The following is a 24,648-nucleotide window of genomic DNA, read 5'->3' as shown; positions in this document are numbered from 1 at the left end:
CCGTAAGGTGCAAATATCTAAATGAGAGCAGCAGTGGGATTCACATCAATGCAATGTAGATATCAATAATAAGTGATAGCCGTATCGCCGCAGACTACACCACTGCTGTCATCCTTACCTCCAAGCGTTTATTAAATTTGGATCATCTTTGGAATTTCCGACAGCAGTCGTACCATTGGAAGACATACCTTGGATTGTAGCCTACAAAAGCTTATTCCTGCTCTTTTCCGGCGATCCATCAAATCCATTTGCTCTGTCATAAAAGTTGTCTCTGACTTGTGACCAGACTCACTCGGGTGAACCAAACTTAAATTTGCGCCTTTTTTCAATGCTGCTTTGAATGTATCACTGAGAAAACAGGTGTCAAAATATTTTTTCCCGCAAACATCCTTTCTGAATTTCAAAGTAATCCTTGAAGTTGTGCTATATTTTTATTGGCTATGTCATGGCACATTTTTCAAGATAACTAATAATACATTACTATCTCTAACACTTTTAATCTGCAAAAACGGCAAATGAATTAGTCGGTAGTGGTGACATCAGATCAAAAGTGTAGGCGGTGGGGCTCAACTCAGATGCCTACACAGGCCTACACCATATACATAAAATGTACACACACACGCACATACACACACACACACGTCAGCACAGACAGATCCAGCTCAGATAGGCCCAGCTCATGAGCTCAACCAGCAGCAGGTTTTAATTTGGAATGGAAAATGAATGTGTTTATTCAATAGACGTCTCTTCATTCACAGTTTAACTATTTTAAATTTTGTCACCCATCAGACTATTGTTAATTTAATCTTGTTTTTAGGCGACATCTATTATTACATGTGTGAAATTTGTTTCGATATTCACTGTGTACTAAACATTAGTAGCACCTTCCTGATATTGAGTTGCACCCCCTTTTGTCCTCAGAACAGCCTCAATTCAACAGCGAATAGACTCTACAAGGTGTTAAAAGTGTTTCACAGGGATGCTTGGCCAATGTTGACTCCAATGCTTTCCATAGTTTGGGTGGTGCACCATTCTTGATACACACAGGAAACTGTTGATCATGAAAAACCCAGCATCGTTGCAGTTTTTGACACACTCAAACCGGTGCCCCAGGTACCTACTACCATACCCTGTTCAAATATTTTCTTGCCAATTCGCCCTCTGAATGCACACAATCCATGTCTCGAATGTCTTAAGGCTTAACAATCTTTCTTTAACCTATCTCCTCCCGTTCATCTACACTGATTGTAGTGGATTTAACAGGTGACATCAATTAGGGATCATATCTTTCACCTGGTCAGTCTATGTCATGGAAAGAGCAGGTGTTCCTAATGTTTTGTATACTCAGTGTAGTTATATGTAGTTTCAATTGGCCGTTATCAGATGGGCAGCCAGCTGTCGGGTGAAGGAAGGGCAGGGGGGTGACATGTCCTGTTTATCAAACAAAAAATGTTAACATCAGTGTGTTAAATATACTTTAGGAAAAGTCAGGGACATGACACTTAAAATGGCAAAGATATTACAATTTTAAATTAATATATTCTATCTGCACTTCTAGTGTTAAAGAAACAGCACCTCTCGTGTTAGCCAAACATACCGAATGGGGGGTTAGACCAAAGGTTGCTATCTATAACCATGTGTGGTGATGTTAGCTAACTAGGACACTCGACAGTTCAGCTAGCCAACTCTGAAAGGTGGGAACCGACAGAGCTAGAGCCCACTAGTAGAAGTTGCTAAAACTAGTGGAAAACTGTTATTAGCGGGATATTAAAGCAGTGGAACTAGCAAGCTAGCAGCACTAATTGCGTGAAAGCTAGGCTACAGAGGTACTGTAGCTAGCTGACAACAAACAATACTGCTAACAAGCTACCTTAGGTAACTTCACTCTGTGTAGGTGAAGTGGTAACCATACCAAATGGAACAGTTAAGCTGAGAGCTAGGTTTTCTTTAAAAAGCTCTTAAACAGGTTCAGATTCAACAGAGGCGAAAAATGAGGGGAACCAGGGCAATGCATGGTGTTATATAGACTGGTGAGGCTTAACTCACAATGCCCTAATTGGCCTGTTAGAGGCGTGATTGAATAAGGCTTCAGCGAATGACCTGCACAAGGGTATGTCCCATAGTGAGATGTTGAACCCAGGCCACTGGAAGAGAACCCAGGAGTAGCATATCCTCCTCACTTACTACAGATCCAGTGGTAGGGTGGTGACACAACGAGAGTTCCAGTATATTCTGAATAGCGAACACCAAGTTAGAGATCAGTGGATACTACAGGGGAAAAAAAGAGAATGAACGTGGAGACTCAGGAAGGGAAGAGGGAACAGTGGAGCTCTAAAACAGAGTTCCTCCTCACAGTTTGTGGTAACGTGGTCGGCCTGGGAAATGTATGGAGGTTCCCCTATCTCTGCTATAAGAACGGTGGAGGTGAGTTATATTTGGGGAATCCCCCATATGGGTCGTTCTATAAATTAGGGTGGCAGTGAGGATTTATTGTAGTGGACATCTTTTTAGGGCTGTTACAAAGTAATTGATAAAAATCTGTAACTTGTTTAATGTTACAACATTAAGATTTAAAGAGGGAACATAGTTGAATCAAAACCTATGTTTACACCCTTTCTCACGGTTGGAGTTTTCACAGATTTGGCAAAAATCATAAAACACTACCTTTCTTTCCTTACATTTTTGACAGTGTTATTTGTCGTTTTATACATTAAGTTGCTCCAGCATCTGTGTTAGAGATGTCGACAATGACTATGGTGTGTCTCCTCTCTGATGGCTAGGAAGCTCAGATTCAAACTCCCATTAGACAGCTCTGCAAGCGTTATAATGTCAAAATACGTTCCTTACTCACTAAATAAGGAGCTTCACTGAGCAATTAGGAATATTTTCAGGCTTTTATTAAGACCTTTCTTGGAGGTACATACCAGCCATAACTGGAGTAAATGAAGATAGTGAGTAACAGTAATATTTGGTGAGGAACATACGTATTTTGCCATTATAACGCTTGCAGAGCTGTCTAATGGGAGTTTGAATTGGAGCTTTGTGGGCATGAGAAAGGAAACACGTCACACTCATCGTCGACAAATCTCTAACACACAGATACTAGGGCAATGTTGAGCATTTAACAATTGACTTAGACATTTAACTTCAACCCTGAATGAACCATGGACCTTGCTGTCTGATATTTTTTTAAATTCAAATTCAAATTTATTTATAAAGCCCTTCTACAATCAGCTGATGTCACAAGGTGCTGTACAGAAACCCAGCCTAAAACCCTAAACAGCAAGCAATGTAGGTGTAGAAGCACGGTGGCTAGGAAAAACTCCCTAGAAAGGCCAGAACCTAGGAAGAAACCTAGAGAGGAACCAAGCTATGAGGAGTGGCCAGTCCTCTTCTGGATGTGCCGGGTGGAGATTATAACAGAACATGGCCAAGATGTTCAAATGTTCATAGATGACCAGCAGGGTCAAATAATAATAATCACAGTGGTTGTCGAGGGTGCAACAGGTCAGCACCTCAGGAGTAAATGTCAGTGGGCATTTCATAGTCGATCATTCAGAGTATCTCTACCGCTCCTGCTGTCTCTAGAGAGTTGAAAATAGCAGGTCTGGGACAGGTAGCACGTCTGGTGAACAGGTCACGGTCCAATAGCCGCAGGCAGAACAGTTGAAACTGGAGCAGCAGCACAGCCAGGTGGACTGGGGAGAGCAAGGAGTCATTAGGCCAGGTAGTCCTGAAGCATGGTCCTAGGGCTCAGGTCCTCCGAAAAAGAGAAAGAGAGAGAGAGAGAATTAGAGAGAGTATACTTGAATTCACAAAGGACACCAGATAAGACAGGAGAAATACTCCAGATATAACAGACTGATCCTAGCCCCCCGACACATAAACTACTGCAGCATAAATACTGGAGGCTGAGACAGGAGGGGTCGGGAGACACTGTGACCCCATTCGACGATACCCCCGGACAGGGCCAAACAGGCAGGATATAACCCCACCCACTTTGCCAAAGCACAGTCCCCCACACCACTAGAGGGATATCTTCAACCACCAACTTACCATCCTGAGACAAGGCCGAGAATAGCCCACAAAGCTCTCCGCCACGGCAATCCCAAGGGGGGGCGCCAACCCGGACAGGAAGATCATGTCGGTGACTCAACCCACTCAAGTGACACACCCTTCCTAGGGGCAGCATGGAAGAGGGGCACCAGTAAGCCAGTGACTCAGCCCCTGTAATAGGGTTAGAGGCAGAGAATCCCAGTGGAGACTGGGGAACCGACCAAGCAGAGACAGCAAGGGCGGTTCATTGCTCCAGTGCCTTTCCGTTCACCTTCACACTCTTGGGCCAGACGACACTCAATCATAGGACCTACTGAAGAGATGAGTCTTCAATAAAGACTTAAAGGTTGAGACCGAGTCTGCGTCTCTCACATGGGTAGGCAGACCATTCCATAAAAATTGAGATATATAGGAGAAAGCCCTGCCTCCAGCTGTTTGCTTAGAAATTCTAGGGACAGTAAGGAGGCCTACGTCTTGTGACCATAGCGTACGTGTAGGTATGTACGGCAGGAGCAAATCGGAAAGATAGGTAGGAGCAAGCCTATGTAATGCTTTGTAGGTTAGCAGTAAAACCTTGAGCATTGCAGTAGTCTAACCTAGAAGTGACAAAAGCATGGATTAATTTTTCTGCATCATTTTTGGACAGAGAGTTTCTGATTTTGTTGGATCAGATCAATGTTGGAAAAAAGCTGTCCTTGAAACAATCTTGATATGTTCGTCAAAAGAGAGATCAGCATCCAGAGTAACGCCGAGGTCCTTCACAGTTTTATTTAAGACGACTGTACAACCATCAAAATGAATTGTCAGATTCAACAGAAGATCTCTTTGTTTCTTGGGACCTAGAACAAGCATCTCTGTTTTGTCCGAGTTTAAAGGTAGAACATTTGCAGCCATCCACTTCCTTATGTCTGAAACACAGACTTCCAGGGAAGGCAATTTGGGGGCTTCACCATGTTTCATCGAAATGTATAGCTGTGTGTCATCCACATAGCAGTGAAAGTTAACATTATGTTTCCGAATGACATCACCAAGACGTAGAATATATAGTGAAAACAATAGTGGTCCTAAAACGGAACCTTGAGGAACACCTGAAATTTACAGTTGATTTGTCAGTTGACAAACCATCTACAGAGAAAAACTGATATCTTTCCGACAGATAAGATCTAAACCAGAACAGAACTTGTCAGTGTAGACCAATTTGGGTTTCCAATCTCCCCAAAAGAATGTGGTGATCGATGGTATCAAAAGCTGCACTAAGATCTAGGAGCACGAGGACAGATGCAGAGCCTCGGTCTGACGCCATTAAAAGGTAATTTACCACCTTCACAAGTGCAGTCTCAGTGATATGATGGGGTCTAAAACCAGACTGAAGCATTTTGTATACATTGTTTGTCTTCAGGAATGCAGTGAGTTGCTGTTCAACAGCTTTTTCAAAGATTTTGGAGAGGAATGGGAGATTCGATATAGGCCGATAGTTTTTTATATTTTCTGGGTTAAGGTTTGGCTTTTTCAAGAGAGGCTTTATTACTGCCACTTTTAGGGAGTTTGGTACACATCCGGTGGATAGAGAGCCGTTTATTATGTTCATCATAGGAGGGCCAAGCACAGGAAGCAGCTCTTTCAGTAGTTTAGTTGGAATAGGGTCCAGTATGCAGCTTGAAGATTTAGATGCCATGATTATTTTCATCAATGTGTCAAGAGATATAGTACTAAAACAATTGTCTCCCTTGATCCTAGGTCCTGGCAGAGTTGTGCATATTATATAGAGATCTCGGAAATGCACTGTAACTACTTAACATTTAGTGTCTCCTTATGTTACACCGTGAAAACGGTTTTCATGGGCACACAAATTCAAATTACCCAGTAAGCTCCGACCGTCACAGGACATCCATGGACTTTCGAAAATTGATTTTTGATTTCAACTTTCACATATGTTGATTTTAGGTCCGGTCCGGCCCAAAAATAAACGTCTATGATTGGTTCAGATTTGGTCCGGTCCGGCCTTGATTTGGCCCAAATGTAGACGTCTGTAATGTACTGTGCTGTACTGTACTGAACTATCCTCTACTTTACTGTACTGTACTGTACTCTACTCAAATGTACTCTACTGCTGTACTGTACTGTGCTGTCCAAACTTGTGAAACATTGGTCCAGTCTAGGACATTTTGCCAGGTAGTTATTGTCATGCAAAAGACTGCTGGTCTCATGGTATTTGACCATTAATTAACATAATCATGTTTAACATCTCCAGCCCTCAATGCCTACAAGCCACTGATGCGCACCTTTGGAACATCTACATTTTAAAAAGTCAAATAAATACATTTAATATATCACCGTCACAATACATCCATCATTTATTTTAATCAGGTCTAAAGAAACATTATGACATGACGAAAAATGTATTTCAGAAGAACAGAATATGAGTTGGCCTACTGTAGGCCTATGACCTATCTTATCTGGTTATGCTCCATTACATAGGCTAGGGACGCACTTTCACTGGGGATGGGGGGGACATGTTTTATCATTGGAATGTGATACAAAATGAGGCAACGGTAACAGGTAGTCCACCTATGGTAAATTCAATAGATTGGACATGATTTGGAAAGACACATACCTGTTTATTTAAGGTCCCACAGTTGACAGTGCATGTCAGAGTAAAAACCAAGTCATGAGGTTGAAGGAATTGTCCGTAAAGATCTGAGACTGGATTGTGTCGAGACACAGATCTGGGGAAGGACACCAAAACATTTCTGCAGCATTGAAAGTCCCCAAGAACACAGTGGCCTCCATCATTCTTATATGGAGGAGGTTTGGAACCACCAAGAATCTTCCTACAGCAGGCAATCCGGCCAAACTCAGCAATCGGGGGAGAAGGGCCTTGCTTGGTCAGGGAGGTGACCAAGAACCGGATGGTCACTCTGACAGAGCTTCAAAGTTTCTCTGTGGAGATGGGAGGACCTTCCAGAAGGCCAACCATCTCTGCAGCACTCCACCAATCAGGCCTTCATGGTAGAGTGACCAGACGAAGCTACTCCTCAGTAAAAGGCACATGACAGCCCACTTGGAGTTTGCCAAAAGGAACCTAAAGACTCTCAGACCATGAGAAAAGATTCTCTGGTCTGATAAAACCAAGATTGAACTCTTTGGCCTGGATGCCAAGCATCACGTCTGGTAGAAACCTGGCACCACCCCTATGGTGAAGCATGGTGGTGGCAACATCATGCTGTGGGGATGATTTTCAGTGGCAGGGACTGGGAGACTAGTCAGGGTCGAGGGAAACATGAACGGAGCAAAGTACAAAGATATCCTTGATCAAAACCTGCTCCAGAGAGTTCAGGACCTCACACTTGGGTGAAGGTTCACCTTCCAACAGGACAATGACCATAAGCAAACAGCCAAGACAACACAAGAGTGGCTTCGGGACAAGTCTCTGAATGTCCTTGAGTGGACCAGCCAGAGCCCAGACTTGAACCTGATCGAACATCTCTACAGTACTGAAAATAGCTGTGCAGTGTCGCTCCCCATCCAACCTGACAGAGCTTAAAAGGATCTACAAAGAGGAATGGGAGAAACAACCCCAAATACAGGTGTGCTAAGCTTTAGTGTCATACCAAAAAAGACTTGAGGCTGTAATCGCTGCCAAATGTGCTTCAACAAAGTACTGAGTAAAGGGTCTGAATACTTATGTAAATATGATATATCAGTTGTTGTTTTTTTATAGATTTGTAAACATTTCTAAAAACATGTTTTTGCTTTGTCATTTGGGGTATTGTGTGTAGATTGATGAGGTGGGGTCTATTTAATCAATTTTAGAATGAGGCTGTAACATAACAAAATGTGGAAAAAGTCAAGGGGTCTGAAAATATTTAAAGTTAGAAATTTGGCCATAGAAACCATGACCAAAAACAGACGTCTTATATACAGTATATCCATAAAATACAGTACCATTCAAAAGTTTGGATACCTCTTTATTTTGACTATTTTCTACATTGTAAAATAATAGTGAAAATAATAAAACTATGAATTAACACATACGGAAACATGTAGTAACCAAAAAAGTGTTAACAAAATCTAAATATATTGAATATTTTAGATTCTTTAAAGTAGCCTTGACAGCTCTTGGCATTCTCTCCACCAGCTTCACCTGGAATGCTTTTCCAACAGTCTTGAAGGAGTTCCCACATGTGCTGAGCACTTGTTGGCTGCTTTTCCTTCACTTTGTGATCCAACTCATCCCAAACCATCTCAATTTGGTTGAGGTCGGGTGATTGTGGAGGCCAGATCATCTGATGCAGCACTCCATCACTCTCCTTCTTGGTCAAACAGCCCTTACACAGTCTGGAGGTGTGTTGAGTCATTGTCCTGTTGAAAAACAAATGATAGTCCCACTAAGAGCAAACCAGATGGGATGGCGTATCGCTGCAGAATGCTGTGAATTCTAAATAAATCACTGACAGTGTCACCAGCAAAGCACCCCCACACCATCGCAACTCCTCCTCCATGCTTCACGGTGGGAATCTCATGTGGGGATCATCTATTCACCTACTCTGCGTCTCACAAAGACACGGTGGTTGGAAACAAAAATCTAAAATTTGGACTCATCAGACCAAAGGACAGATTTACATTGGTCTAATGTTCATAGCTCATGTTTCTTGGCCCAAGCAAGTCTCTTCTTATTATTGGTGTCCTTTAGTAGTGCTTTTTTTGCAGCAATTCGACCATGAAAGCCTGATTCATGCAGTTGATGTTCAGATGTGTCTGTTACTTGAACAATGTGAAACATATATTTGGGCTGCAATTTCCGAGGCTGGTAACTCTAATGAACTTATCCTCTGTAGCAGAGGTAACTCTGGGTCTTCCTTTCCAGTGGCGGTCCTCATAAGTGCCAGATTGATCATAGCGCTTGAAAATTTTTTGCAAATGCACTTGAAGAAACTTTCAAAGTTCTTGACATTTTCTGGATTGACTGACCTTCATGTCTTAAAGTAATGATGGACTGTCCATTTCTCTTTGATTATTTCAGCTGTTCTTGCCATAATAATTTGGTATTTTACCAAATAGGGCTATCTTCTGTATACCACCCCTACCTTGTCACAACACAACTGATTGGCTCAAACGCATTAAGAAGGAAATAAATTCTACAAATTAACTTTTAACAAGGCACACCTGTTTAATTGAAATGCATTCAAGGTGACTACCTCATGAAGCTGGTTGAGAGAATGACAAGAGTGTGAAAAGCTGTCATCAATGCAAAGGGTGGCTCCTTTGAAGAATCTCAAATATAAAATATTTGTTGATTTGTTTAACACTTTTGGGTTACTACATGAGTCCATAGTTTAGATGTCTTCACTATTATTCTACAATGTAGAAAATAGTAAAAATAAAGAAAAACCCTTGAATGAGTAGGTGTCTCCAAACGTTTGACTGGTACTGTACTTTTCAACTTTCGTTTACAACCGAAAATGAATGCGAGTTTAACCTACGTAAAATACGTATGTTCAACGTAATTTTGTTCATTGAAGTTGATCATTTGCTATTGTCTGGGGGGTCTAGAAAGATTTTTTACAGAGAAAGCATAAAGGTAATGTTTTCATGTTTCTATGAGTCGGCTTGGACACAGAGTCTAGCTGTGTGCAATTGTGTAGGACGCAGGTTAACGTTTATTGTCATGAGTCTTATCCGGGAGGCAGAACTGAGCGGCCAGCTGCATAGTCAAAATAGTCTATATCGTAAAAATGTCTGAAAACCTAAATTAGCTTATTGGTCTTAATTTAAGGTTTGGCATTGGAGTTAGCAGTGTGTTTAAGGTTAAGGTAACTGTTAGGTTTAAAATCAGTTTTTATGACTGGCTGTGCCAGCTAGTTACCAAGCTTCCTCAAGATCAAGATTCATGATGAGAAACGCTAACCTGTGTGCAACATACCCAACGCCTTTTGCTTCCATTATTCAGGATATTTAGAATGACAACCCATGACACAGTAGCTTAGTACGCTTATTCACAAAATTATCTTGTGATTAGGCAATGAAATAACAGGACAAATACATTTGTGTCCATGTTACACCTGGAATGTTAAAGGACACAATGCCTTCAGAAAGTATTCATACAACTTGACTTATTCCATACTTTATTTGGATTGTACAGTCTTTGCACATTATTCTTGAAAAAATTATTCAAGCTCTGTCATGTTGGTTGTTGATGTTTGCTAGACAGCCATGTTTAAGTCTTGCCATAGATTTTCAAGCCGATTTATGTCAAAACTGTAACTCGGCCACTCAGGAACAGTCAATGCTGTCTTGGTAAGAAACTCCAGTATATATTTCACCATATGTTTTAGGTTATTGGCCTGCTGAAAGGTGAATTTGTCTGCCAGTGTCTGTTGGAAAGCAGACTGAACCAGGTTTTCCTCTGGGAATTTGCCTGTACTTAGCACAATTTTTTATCCCCCCAAAAATCCCTAGTCCTTGCTTATCACAAGCATACCCATTACATGATGCCACCACCACCATGCTTGAAAATATGAATAGTGGTACTCAGTGATGTGTTGTGCTGGATTTGCCCCAAACATAACGCTTCGTATTCTGGACATAAAGTTCATTAAAAAAAAAATTGTTGCAGTTTTACTTTAGTGCCTTATGGCAAACAGAATGCATGTTTTGGAATATTTTTATTCTGTACATGCTTCCTTCTTTTCACTCTGTCATTTGAATCAATGTTGTTGATTCATCCTCAGTTTTCTTCTGCCACAGCCATTGAACACTGTAACTGTTTTAAAGTCACCATTGGCCTCATGGTGAAATCCCAGATAATTGTTTTACCCAACTACCAATAGGTTTCCTTCTTTGCGAGGCATTGGAAAACCTCCCTGGTCTTTGTGTTTGAAATTCACTACTCGACTAAGGGACCTGACAGATATCTGTATGTGTGGCGCACAGAGATGAGGCAGTCATTCACAAAGCATGTTAAACACTATTATTGCACACAGAGGCCATGCAACTTATGTAACTTGTTAAGCAAATGTCTACTCCTGAACTTATTTAGCGTTGCCATAACAAAGGGGTTGAATAGTTATTGACTCAAGACATTTTAGCTTTTCCGTTTTAATTACTTTGTAAAAATGTATAGAAACATGATTCCACTTTGACATTATGGCACATTGTGTGTAGGCCAGTGACACAAAATCTAAATTTAATACATTTCTAATTCAGGCTGTATCACAACAAAATGTGGAAAAGGTCAAGGGGTGTGAATATTTTTTGAAGGCACTGTATAGTTCTAGGCCTTTGCCGTTGTTAGGAGTTATTGACCAATTTGCCATATTTTTCATTTTATTCCTGTAAAGCACACACTTGAAACTACATAACATAAGTGTTTTTATTTTTGTTTAAACCATTTTGAAATGTTTATCCCATATCACACATTGGCCCTTTAATTAATAGAAAGATCTATATTGCTTTAAAAAGTGGGTTAAGTAAAGATACCAGTTACCAGTATGAATATAAGTTAAAAAGGGAGCTTGATTAGGGTCTGTAGGGCACAAAATCACTAGTAGCCTGCCTATATTGCGAGTTCACAACATACATATTTATATATGTCTGTTCTTAGGTGCCTTCCTTCTGCCCTACCTGCTGTACGTTGGGCTATGTGGTCTTCCTCTGTTCCTTCTCGAGACATCAATTGGTCAGTACACCCAACAGGGCATTGTCACATGCTGGAGGAGCTTATGTCCGCTTGCTGAAGGTGAGATGTTGCTATACTCCTTCATTCTACTACAGGCAAAAAGGTTAAAGGGATAATTCACCCAAATTACCAAATTACACATTGTTATCAATACCCTGTAAGCAATCCATACTTTTTCCTGGTCCAAAGACTTATGCAGAGAAAATAAACCAATATTTCATTTTGTAATTTGAGTGAACAATCCCTTTAATGTCCCACCTCATATTACCTGTTAATTCTCCACAGGTGTTGGCAGGGCAGAGCTTCTCATCCTGATCTATGATTCTATCATTTACCTTCGTGATCCTGGCCTGGACTCTCTTCTACCTGGTGTTCTCTTTCAGTTCTCAGCTACCCTGGGCCAGCTGTGGTAACACCTGGAACACAGGTTGGTAGGCCTACGTTCTCTACATGGGGGTAAAACAGGTTATATTTTACCAGAAAACAATGATACATACACAAAGTTACTGTATATATGTTTTTGGGAGAGAATTCCATTTGACTTTAATTACTTTTTGATTAGATCAATGTGTGGATTTCACTTCACTAAACCATACTGCCAACTGTACCTCCAACATCACCACTACTTCTGCTGCCACTGAGTTCTGGGAGTAAGTATCCTGCCCCACACAACACAAAGCAGCATAAGATAAATACTGTATATGAAAACTCTGCAAGACCTCCCTTTAATAATTATCTTACACTAAAATGATGTACAGTATCTGAAATGGCACCTATTCCCTAGAATACAAAATTGTGCACAACTTTTGTCCAATGCCCGTATGTCAAATGTATTGCATTATATAGAGAATAGGGTAACATTTCAGATGCAACTTAAATGTAGCTTGAACTGAAAGTCTCCCTCTATCCCTGTTTATACCTGGTGCTAACATGTGTCCTTTGTCCTCATCTTGTCCATAGGCTGATTGTGCCCACATTTTTAGACAGATTAAGATGATTAAAACGCATCGATCTTTCTGACCACCTCCGGAGGAAGTCAGGCATTGTGAGGCATTGTGTCTGGATTTCTTACAAGATGGATATGGACAGTGAAACTATTTAAATCATCATTATCCCGACCTCTAAAATCATTGTCAGGTGACACCATTTATGAAATCAATATAGGCCTATGTCCTAAAATAAAATAAACAATTTCAAGTAATATCTGGCAAATACTTTGCATACAGGGAGGGACCAGGAAATCTGTTCACAATTTGGACACAGTGGACAGCATACCATGTGTAGACGCATGTCTAAAAATGTGGGCACAATCAGAATGTGGATAAGATCAGAACAAAGGACGCATGTTCGCCGGTAACCAGAATCCCAATATTTCCCAATTCCCAAGAAAAAATAATAATATGAGAACTCGGACAAGTAATAACAATTTATATGCTGCAGTAATGCAAAAACACAAAATAAGCAGGTGAAAATAGCTGTATAAAACAAACATTAACTCTCTGGCTTCATTCATACATTAGACCAGCCATCACAATGCTAGCAGTCTACCATATTGACTCAACATAAAGTCCCCAATAGAAAACATCTCTTACTTGCATGGCTTCTATGAATTGCATTGCTGACTATCATGTGTAGGCGACCTCTCGACGCAGTTACGAATCTCCAACCTAACTGTGTGGCACTGGCAAAGGCTTCAAAATATAAACTGTGGCTAGGCTACTCACTGTTTCCAAAATGGCTGATTTTAAAAGTATCTAGGAAAAGTATCTAGGAAACAAACATTTGCAACATTGTTCCATGTAACACTAACAAAAGTGAGAGCACGAGCTTGACTAGTCACCAGGTATAAACGGGGCTTCTGTTGCCCTCCCCCAGGCGTCGTGTGTTGGCTATCTCTGGAGGCATTGAAGAGGTAGGCAGTGTAAGATGGGAGCTGATGCTCTGTCTCCTCGCCTGTTGGGCTGTCTGCTACTTCTGTATCTGGAAAAGAATCAGGTACTCAGGAAAGGTCTGTATAAGAGTTTATGTATATCTTACTACTACACATGATTACACCAGTAAATGTTAAATTACTTCACACATCCATGGAACTACCATAAATCTGATTGTTTAGGTACAGGTGGTAATTGTGCTATGGTGGTAAGTTTTGTTTTTGTCCATACTGGTCCATTTCATTAGGTGGTGTATTTCACTGCCACATTTCCCTATCTGATGCTCTTGGTGTTGCTGGTGAGAGGGTTGACTTTACCTGGAGCTTGGGAGGGGATTCAGTTTTACCTGTATCCAGACCCAGTCCGCCTTGCAGACCCCCAAGTAAACATTTGCACCTTTTCATTTGCACATTCATTGAAGGACAAGTTCCAAGCTAAATATGATCAAGTCTTTGCATTCCACTTCTCAATTTCGTGCTGTCGAATTTCTACATGCACTAATGAATCTCTCGCCAACCAGGTCTGGATGGAAGCAGGAACGCAGGTGTTCTTCTCCTACTGTATTGGACGGGGAAGTCAAACTGTTTTGGGAAGCTTCAACAAATACAACAATAACTGTTACATGTAAGACTGTTCAGTTTTAACAATACATTTTGTTTCTTAAAACATCTATACTTCGATGGATATGTAGAATTTAATAAAGAACAACGTATTCCAATTTTATTAGTTTGAGCACAGTTATAATTAGCATATTTTATTTTATGTCCATTCAGGGACAGCTTTTGGCTGTGTCTGCTGAATGGTTGTACCAGTTTTGTGGCTGGATTTGCAGTCTTCTCGGTGCTGGGATTCATGGCACAGAAACAGGGTGTTTCTGTCGCGATGGTGGCAGAGTCAGGTATGGTGTGGCCGTCACAATGACCTTCTGTTACAGCTTTGTGCTTGTTAAAAACGTGTCAATTTATTTTACGGATGCAGTCAGTTCAACATGTCACAGCATTATTTAGGGTTATAATTAGTGTCTTAAATGCAATGCTTAAATGCTCAATATGAATGTGAAAATGATAAATGCATTTACCATTTTCACATTCCAATTGAGCATTTAAAACATTTACATTTATAATTTTCACATTCCAATTGAGGATACATGCACTGCATTTCTACTTTTCACATTCCAATTCATCATTGCATTTTAGAATTGGCACTGATAACGATCCATAATGTTGTAGCATACTGTGCCATGACATGCACACACAAAACTGCATCTGTATCATATGCTAAGTAGTTATTAAGTTATTTTCCTCCAATTCTTGTTTACTGTTGCTCCTAGGTCCTGGTTTGGCATTCATCGCCTTCCCCCAGGCAGCAGCCATGATGCCCTTGCCACAGCTCTGGACGGGCTGCTTCTTCATTATGCTTCTTCTGCTGGGAATTGACACACAGGTTATTTACCATACCTAAAGACCATGCCCAGCCAACACAGAATGTTCTTGTAACATTCCCTTAAGGTTCTCTTTTGGTTATTTGACAAATAACTTTCCCACAACGTCCTGGGAACCAAACTTTGTTTGCTGGATGTGGTCTACGTGCAAGGGTTGATAAAAAAATGGGTTGTGTTGATCCCACAATGTATTGTATCTTGATGTAACTTTTATCTTCCTTTTCTATTTTAGTTTGTCATAATGGAGGGAGTGATAACATCTTTCACAGACTTATTTCCTGTTACACTGCGAAGGCCCCGATATCGAGAGGGCTTTGTGCTCCTCTTCTGTCTCTCCTGCTTCCTTATACAGCTGACTCTGATCACAGAGGTGAGACATTGAATTAGCTCCTAATCAACTGTTTTAGACAATGTCCAGAACGATAATGAGTTTAGTTTAACTGTACATAATAGAGTGTAAGGAAAAGGTCAAAGAAAAAATAGAACTTCTGTGCAGGTGAGGTAAATTATAAAGTCCTGCCCTCCGCACACAGGCGTGCACACTAGGCCCAGACCAAGGTAAAGAATGTTTCATAACAGCAGGTCGTCATTGTAAATAAGAATTTGTTCTTAACTGACTTGCCTAGTTAAATAAAGGTTAAATAAAAAAATAAAACATCTGGAAGTGTTGCAATGACCACAGTGTTGATTTACTGACTTCATTAATCTAGCTATCTTCAGTGAAATTGTGTATGATTGCTTCCATGTCCTCGATCTCTGATTCTACACTTCACATATGAATATCAATAGGATCAGCTTTAATATTGCAGACAGATTGTGGCTTCCATAAATGTAATTGTCTGCAACATTTCCAATCCCTCATATATTTTTGGGGTATATATACACTTCCGTTCAAAAGTTTGGGGTCACTGAGAAATGTCCTTGTTTTTGAAAGAAAAGCACATTTTTGTCCATTAAAATAACATCAAATTGATCAGAAATACAGTGTAGACATTGTTAATGTTGTAAATGACTATTGTAGCTGGAAACGGCAGATGTTTTATGGAATATCTACATAGGTGTACAAAGGCCCATTATCAGCAACCATCACTCATGTGTTCCAATGGCATGTTGTGTTAGCTAATCCAAGTTTATAATTTTAAAAGGTTAATTGATCATTGAAAACCCCTTTTGAAATTATGTTAGCACAGCTGAAAACTGTTGTTCTTATTAAAGAAGCAATAAAACTGGCCTTCTTTAGACTAGTTGAGTATCTGGAGCGTTAGCATTTGTGGGTTCGATTACAAGCTCAAAATGGCCAGAAACAAAGTACTTTCTTTTATAACTCGTCTATTCTTGGTCTGAGAAATGAAGGCTATTCCATACGAGAACTTTCCAAGACACTTAGGACACCAAAAGTTTGGGGCAAAAAAGTATTTAGTCAGCCACCAATTGTGCAAGTTCTCCCACTTAAAAATATGAGAGAGGCCTGTAATTGTCATCATAGGTACACTTCAACTATGACAGACAAAATGAGAAAAAAAATCCAGAAAATCACATTGTAGGACTTTTAATGAATTTATTTGCAAATTATGGTGGAAAATAAGTATTTGGTCTTTTGTTTGTTTTTAGTCCCATCCTTCAGCTTCCCTCAACCTCTCCCATCTATCTCTGAACACCATCCAGTCTTGATTTCTGAAGGACATTTTTTTGTTCTTCTAATCTACAGGGTGGGATCTTTGTGTTCCAGCTCATTGATTACTACGGCTGCAGCGGAGCGTGTGTTCTCTTTGTGGCTGTGTTTGAGTCACTGGCAGTGGGATGGATCTTTGGTAAGTGTAAATCCACTGTGACTGCAGCCTTTTTTTCACCCCGGCCATGATGGTGGAAAAACATGAGTCTTAGCCTTCATCTCAAGCACTAGAGTTGTAGTGGTGAAAAAGCCCCATTATACTATACACAACCACTCAGTTTTTGTAATCATTTGGTTTGTAAACTGCCTTTCTCTCATTGTCTCCTGGACTTGCGTTTATAGCCGTGGGGAAGAAAATCTGAATAAAAAATGTCTCTCTAGCACTGGGCCTTTACTAGTATTAGTGGACCGATATAGATGTCTGTACATAGGCTGGTCATCCAGGTTTGTACCTGTAGTAGATGGTCCATCACCATGAAGAACAGCAATGCACAATACAGCAATTGAGTACATTGAAACATCAAGTGGTTTATGATGTGATGTGGCTCGGTTGGTCGAGCATGGTACTTGCTTTGCTAGGGTTGCGTGTTCGATTCCCACAGGGGACCAGAATGAAAATGTATGCACTCACTACTGTAAGTTGCTCTGGATATGAGCGGCTACTAAAAAGGACTGCAGCAGCACCCCCACCCCTAAACTACTTCCCGTGGCTATGCGTGAGTTGTCAGTAAATCTGTTTTAAAATCCTCAGGGGCAGATCACATGGAGGATGCCATTAAGGACATGACTGCACAGAGGCCGTGTGTCCTCTTCAGACTGTGCTGGCGTTACTTCACCCCACTTGTGTCTCTGGTGAGTTAGATTGGTGCTTGTGGTAAATATTTAAAGCTGTACATCTTATAAAAGTAGACATATGGCTAGACATTTAAGGTAATTTCTGATTGAACCAACATTACTGTATACAGCCTCCACCCACGCTGGAACGTTGCCTTTACATGTAAATTGCGTGGATCGTCTGTGCTATGGCTTGAGTCTAGGTCTTACTCATTGGGTGCTTTGCTTTTCCTCCATATCATCCCAGAGTTCCTTTATTTTACACATGGTGGACTATAAACCTCTCAAGTTTAACCGCTGGTACATGTACCCAGACTGGGCCTATACACTGGGCTGGGCCATGGCCCTCTCCTCCATCCTCCTGGTGCCACTGTGGGGGATTGGCAAGATCTGCATTGGCACAGGCAGCCTCAGACAGGTTTGTACTTAGTCAAATACACATACTCTTATCCAGTGATTTACAGTAGCAATTAGGGCTAAGTGCCTTGTCCAATGGCACAGATTTACTAAGTGAGCTCTGGGATTCAAACCAGCAACTTTTCTGGCTACCTGCCACTTGTAAAATACTATATATAGAATGGGATGCTGAGAATTACTCTTAAAGGGACACCAATTATGGCATTTAAGCCCTTCCCCAGTCAGGTGCTTTTGGGAACATTGCCCTAATACTAGCATTGGCATGTGAAAATGCAACTACACATTCACTAAATGGTATGATGCAAGTGTGAAACAAGGCTGCATTTACATAGTTGTGAACATGTTTGATCTATTCAATCCTTTCCTAGCGCTTGGCTGTCCTTTGTCACCCCGATGACGACCTCCCTCTAACCCAGCAGAGGAAATGCCAAAACTCAGAAATGGAGACAATGCAAGATATTAATAAGCACATATGAGCTTCATTTTGCTTACCAAGGAGACAGCTAAGCATTAGCATTGATAGTTTGACATCTTGTTGATTAAAACTATATCTCACACAGTGGCAGTCCTTGTATTTATCAACTAAACAAATTTATGTTTCCATGGGCCAGATGGTCTTTTTGGCACACAAGGATAATTTACCAACATGACTTGTTAGTCACTTACTACAAAGCAATTGATGTCTGTTTCCAATGGTATAGATATGAAGCACCACAAATAAAATTGGTCAGGTATGAATGGGCGCAGGACCTCAAGACATCTTTACACTGGTCTAGCAGCTGGAAGTTTGTGGGAAGCTACAAGCAAGACTGAACTTTGTCACGACAATATACACCAAAATATGACCCTTCCTAAAGACTTCCCTTATCCAAAGTAGTGTAAAGGACCCAAAAATGTAGAAGGTGGACGTCACAGTACATTTTATTTTGTCCTAAAGGCATTGTGACAAAGGCAGATGACAACTGAGAAAATACACATGTGAAATTTGACAGCTTAGTTGTGCTAACAGAAAATTACTGTTCCCTGTTGTGTAGCAAACAAAGTTGAAAAATATGTGATCCCTCAACCTTTATTCAAATTTCACTCCTTGACAAGTCATGAGACTCAGACACAAGAGGGTAGAACACATTTCAAACTTTGCTTGTTAGGGGGAGGTAGTTTCAGAAACAATGGAATGTTTAGTCGACTTCCTCAATGGTTGGTCCAGATGATCCACCACCTCCAGGAGCAGCACCACCAGCTCCAGGGAATCCGCCAGCCATGCCCTCAGGCATACCGCCGGGCATCCCACCAGCACCCTGGTATAGCTTGGTGATGATTGGGTTGCACACCTTCTCCAGCTCCTTCTGGTGGTGCTCATACTCTTCCTTCTCAGCAGTCTGAGAAATGCAAAAAATTAGCAAAACATATAACTTGAAGATACCAATATATTTCACTTTAAGTCGCTCAGACATCCAAGGAAGGTATTGGGCCATCTTTGATCTTTCGACCTCTGGTGGAAACTACGAATGGCAGGAGTAAACTTCATCACAGCAAGTGGTCCAAGAAAGTACAAGTCATCCCAATTAAATTCTTACCTGGTTCTTGTCCAGCCACCCGATGACCTCGTTGCACTTCTCCAGAATCTTAGTCTTGTCCTCATCACTGATTTTCCCCTGCAGTTTCTCATCTTCCACAGTAGACTTCATGTTGAAAGCATAGGACTCTAGGGAGTTCTTAGATGAGACCTTGTCACGCTGCACATCATCCTCACACTTGTACTTCTCAGCCTCCTGGACCATGCGCTCAATGTCCTCCTTGCTCAAGCGACCTAATGGAAAATAATCAAATCAACCAATGTTTGACCTAAACAACAATCAACTGTAGTATATTTGTCGCTCAGACATCCAAGGAAGGTATTGGGCCATCTTTGGTCTTTCAACCTCTGGTGGAAACTACGAATGGCAGGAGTAAACTTCATCACTGCGAAACTATTGGGGTTAGGGCTAGTAACCATATCCCATTTTCCAGTGTTAAACTACAATGAAATCCAACATTACCCTTGTCATTGGTGATGGTGATCTTGTTCTCCTTCCCAGTGCTCTTGTCAGCGGCAGACACGTTCATGATGCCGTTAGCATCAATGTCAAATGTGACCTCAATCTGAGGAACACCGCGAGGTGCAGGGGGGATTCCAGTCAGCTCAAACTTGCCCAACAGGTTGTTATCCTTGGTCATGGCCCTCTCACCCTCATACACCTGGAGGATACAGTCAATATTAGCAAAACATACATGTCTTCAAATGAGAAGTACATTCCACTAAAAGCCGATCAAGACATCCAAGGAATGTATTGGCCAATGTCTTTCAACCGCTGGTGGAAACTACAAATAGCAGGAGTAAACAGCATCACAGATAGTGCCCAGAGGAATGAGGAAACATTGCCCTGAAATTGACATTTCTTAAAGGCCCCCCCTCACCTGAATGAGCACACCAGGCTGGTTGTCTGAGTAAGTGGTGAAGGTCTGGGTCTGCTTGGTTGGGATGGTGGTGTTACGTTTGATCAGGACGGTCATGACACCTCCAGCGGTCTCAATACCCAGGGACAGGGGTGTGACGTCCAGCAAAAGCAGGTCCTGGACATTCTCAGACTTGTCACCCGAGAGTATGGCTGCCTGGACAGCTGAAAATGAGATTGGGAGGTTAGACACATGGAGAAACATGACTGTAGACGCACTGTGCCATTGACGCTCAGACATCCAAGGAAGGTATTGGGCCATCTTAGGTCTTTCAACCTCTGGTGGAAACTACGAATGGCAGGAGTAAACTTCATCACAGCGAAACTATTGATTTAAGGCTCATTATAGAAGGCCATTGGCCACAGAGCAAACAAGATGATCAGTGATTCACCTGCGCCATAGGCCACAGCTTCGTCGGGGTTGATGCTTTTGTTGAGCTCTTTGCCGTTGAAGAAATCTTGGAGCAGTTTCTGGATCTTGGGGATACGAGTGGAGCCTCCGACCAGGACGATGTCGTGTACCTGGGCTTTGTCCATCTTGGCGTCACGGAGGGATTTCTCCACTGGGTCAAGGGTGCCACGGAAAAGGTCTGCATTGAGCTCCTCAAAGCGAGCCCTGGTGATGGAGGTGTAGAAGTCGATTCCCTCGTACAAAGAGTCGATCTCGATGCTGGCCTGGGTGCTGGAGGACAGGGTGCGCTTTGCCCTCTCACATGCGGTGCGGAGACGGCGAACAGCCCTCTTGTTGTCGCTGATGTCTTTCTTGTACTTGCGCTTGAACTCTGCGATGAAGTGGTTGACCATACGGTTGTCAAAGTCTTCTCCACCCAGATGAGTGTCTCCAGCAGTGGACTTGACCTCAAAGATGCCATCCTCGATGGTCAGGATGGACACGTCAAAGGTGCCGCCACCCAGATCAAAGATAAGGACATTCCTTTCAGCACCGACCTGAAACAGAAGAGAAATTCAGTATTTGCAACAAGTACAAGCAAGCCCTGATCTATGACATGGCTAATTATTCGCTCAGACATCCAAGGAAGGTATTGGGCCATCTTTGGTCTTTCAACCTCTGGTGGAAACTACGAATGGCAGGAGTAAACTTCATCACAGCAAATAGGCACTGCAGTGCAGTCCTTTTCAACAGAATAAATATCAAGTAATGGAGTTAACCTTCTTGTCCAAGCCGTAGGCAATGGCAGCAGCAGTTGGCTCATTGATGATACGCAGCACATTCAGCCCCGAGATGGTACCAGCATCTTTGGTTGCCTGGCGCTGGGAGTCATTGAAGTAGGCAGGTACAGTAACAACAGCATTGTTGACAGTCTAGGGAGAAAAAAATGTCCATGCATTTGAATAATCCAATAGACCAGTCATGGAAAACTCACAACACCTCCTGTTACAGAAACAGCCACACACTTACTTTCCCAAGGTACGCCTCAGCAATCTCCTTCATCTTGACCAGAACCATAGATGAAATTTCTTCTGGGTAGAAGGACTTAGTCTCTCCTTTGTATTCAACTTGGAGCTTAGGCCGAGTAGAATCATTGATAACTTCAAAGGGCCAATGCTTCATGTCCGATTGAACAACTCCATCATCAAACCTGCGGCCAATCAGTCTCTTAGCATCTGCAACAAGACAACCAGTTAGATTTAGCATTTTCTACAGCGATATAGAGTCAAGTGAGTTAAATGGCGTGTCACTCAGACATCCAAGGAAGGTATTGGGCCATCTCTGGTCTTTCAACCTCTGGTGGAAACTACGAATGGCAGGAGTAAACTTCATCACAGTGAACAAGCGTTGCCACAAAGTCAAAAATTATAAATCACATTTCCTATTTTAGGAGACATTACCAGAAAGTAAAAACTCACCGAATACTGTGTTGCAGGGGTTCATGGCAACCTGATTCTTGGCAGCATCACCGATGAGCCTCTCAGAGTCAGTGAAGGCAACGTAGCTTGGAGTAGTCCTGTTGCCTTGGTCGTTGGCAATGATTTCAACCTTGCCATGCTGGAACACACCCACGCAGGAGTAGGTGGTCCCGAGATCAATGCCGACTGCTGGTCCCTTAGACATGTTACCTGGACAACGAAGAACAGCATGGTGTCAGGTAACAAATGACACTGAGAATACAACAACCGCAGTAAACAAATCAGCAGTCACTAGATACCAATGTGGTCATCAAAAAACATTGGTAATTTGTAAACATCAGTTACACCTTTAGGCCAGATTGCACAGTGAGACTCAAGTACTATCCTAGGAATTCTCCAATGTGGGACAGGTCTTTGAAAACTGCTAATTTCATGTTCACATTTGCAATGGTATTCCTCAACGTAACCGAAGATTGATGAGACATTGTATTGTCAAGCAGTATGGCAGAGTACTGATTGTGACTAATGGTCATATTCACCGATAAAGCGAAACACCTCCACTCCTGTCATTGTTGTGAGAAAGGAAATAATTGTACCAAGTTGCGCCTTGTAGCTACATTGAAGTTAGTTGTCAGGGATAGTTCAAGATTTAAATTTTTGGCACCTCAGGCACTACCTAGTGCCATTTGCCTTTTAGGGGCAGGCATAAAAGTAGATGCGCAATTAGTCATTGTAGTTAATTACCACCTGTTCTCAATTGTGCAGGAAATGGACCCGTTGTATCTGATTTAACTCAAGAAAAAGCAACGAGCACTGAGTTCACAGGGGAAAATGTTATATAAATAATTCAACCAAAGTCAGTCAATTAGTAGTTTGAAACACTAACACTATGACAACCCCAAATTAAGATATTGGACTAACATGTTAAATGTAAAGCCGCTAAGCATAAACCGCAGCCATTTCCTGGTTGCCAAAACTGAAATTTTCCCCAAGTACAGTTTAGTCAACAACTATAGGGTAGAGAATGATCGCACCATCGAAACTACTGAATTACTTTCCAAAACAAAAAATACTTTCAGCTGGTGTACAAAAGAAACAAGAAGCAGAAAGGAAACTTCAGACCTGGAAGCATAGAAATGGCGCACCCATATCAGATCTACCGCTTCTAAGATTTTCAATTAGAGCTCTATAACTCGCATGTGAATTACGGTCAGGTCGCCCAAAAAGTTAAGTGTATTTGATACCATTGACTAGAGAAACAACAAACTTCCTTTATTTTTAAGTCCTACGCTCAAAATAGAGATCGCTATAAAGAGATCATAAGGTATAACACAATAACCAAAGTTATATATTTGTCCCCCGAAATGCCTATGAGAATAAGGTCAGCAAAACAAGTTTCGACTAACCAATAAAACGTAATGTGCTCATGTCTACACCAAGTTAAGCAACAGATACCGGTACGTACCGGTATTACACTTCAGTAAGAACTATGGACGTCCATATGTGCGTCACATCACGCGGGGTGCCGAGTCTCTAGAACGTTCTAGAACTAGGCCGACCACGAGGGTGGACGCGCGCCATATCCTGGTATACCGCATACAAACGTTACCTAGTGCAGTGACAAACTGTTTGAAACGGTCGATCGAATGTCAATCAAATAATTAGCTGTGAAGTGTTAACCACGACATTTAAGGTTGACCGATTAATTAACAAGTAAAGGCCAACTAAAAGCTAACTAGTTACCCAACGTTAACAGTTAAACGATATCAACTATGATTGAAAAATGTAAATATATTGCAGTAATTCCGAGTTACAGCTAGATCAGTTAGGTAAGTTTCACAAGGTTTAATTTGTCGACTAGGTGATAGTGAAAACTACAAGGCCAAGTGGTTAATTTACATTAGCCAGCCTTGTCTACCGGATATAAAATGTACCTCTGCCTGTGGTCAGCAAAATAAATTACGGTGAACTAAAAAACCGCTTTCATTATTACATTACTATTAGATTAAACCATTTCTTACTTACGAATTAATTATTTGACCGAAGGTGATGCTGATGTTGATCGGAGTTGAACAATGGCGAAGCCTCCCTTTCTTCGCCTTGTGTGTTGTGAGAGAAAGAAGGAAGGATAAGTCTACCATTACTATATAAACGGCAAGGCAACCAATCATAGCTCAGGATTCAACTTGACATTCCAAAATACCAATAAAAACACAGGCTGTTGCTCCCGCCCACTGCCCATGAAGACGTCGGGT

At 41.5% G+C, this 24,648-nt stretch overlaps 3 non-coding genes and 2 pseudogenes across 4 annotated transcripts; 1 reads left to right on the top strand and 4 right to left on the bottom strand.

The window, feature by feature from the left end:
* Positions 1-2,154: 2,154 nt before the first annotated feature.
* LOC118390993 (sodium- and chloride-dependent GABA transporter 2-like) lies at positions 2,155-18,630 on the top strand (annotated as a pseudogene).
* Positions 18,631-18,934: 304 nt separating this feature from the next.
* LOC118390991 (heat shock cognate 70 kDa protein-like) lies at positions 18,935-24,540 on the bottom strand (annotated as a pseudogene). The gene is made up of 9 exons (XR_004827045.2): positions 24,419-24,540; positions 22,394-22,603; positions 21,945-22,150; positions 21,695-21,847; positions 20,917-21,472; positions 20,487-20,689; positions 20,069-20,267; positions 19,607-19,839; positions 18,935-19,408 (listed from the first exon to the last, which is right to left on the bottom strand). The product of XR_004827045.2 is annotated as a heat shock cognate 70 kDa protein-like (transcript).
* On the bottom strand, positions 19,904-19,997 carry LOC118391828 (small nucleolar RNA SNORD14). Its single transcript, XR_004827222.1, has one exon. It is a non-coding gene; the product is annotated as a small nucleolar RNA SNORD14 (small nucleolar RNA).
* On the bottom strand, positions 21,544-21,637 carry LOC118391815 (small nucleolar RNA SNORD14). The gene has a single exon (XR_004827213.1). It is a non-coding gene; the product is annotated as a small nucleolar RNA SNORD14 (small nucleolar RNA).
* On the bottom strand, positions 22,222-22,315 carry LOC118391829 (small nucleolar RNA SNORD14). Its single transcript, XR_004827223.1, has one exon. It is a non-coding gene; the product is annotated as a small nucleolar RNA SNORD14 (small nucleolar RNA).
* Positions 24,541-24,648: the final 108 nt, after the last annotated feature.

This window comes from Oncorhynchus keta, chromosome 12 (genome assembly GCF_023373465.1).
Source record: "Oncorhynchus keta strain PuntledgeMale-10-30-2019 chromosome 12, Oket_V2, whole genome shotgun sequence".
Taxonomy (NCBI): domain Eukaryota; kingdom Metazoa; phylum Chordata; class Actinopteri; order Salmoniformes; family Salmonidae; genus Oncorhynchus; species Oncorhynchus keta.
This window is presented reverse-complemented; position numbering and strand designations above follow the sequence as displayed.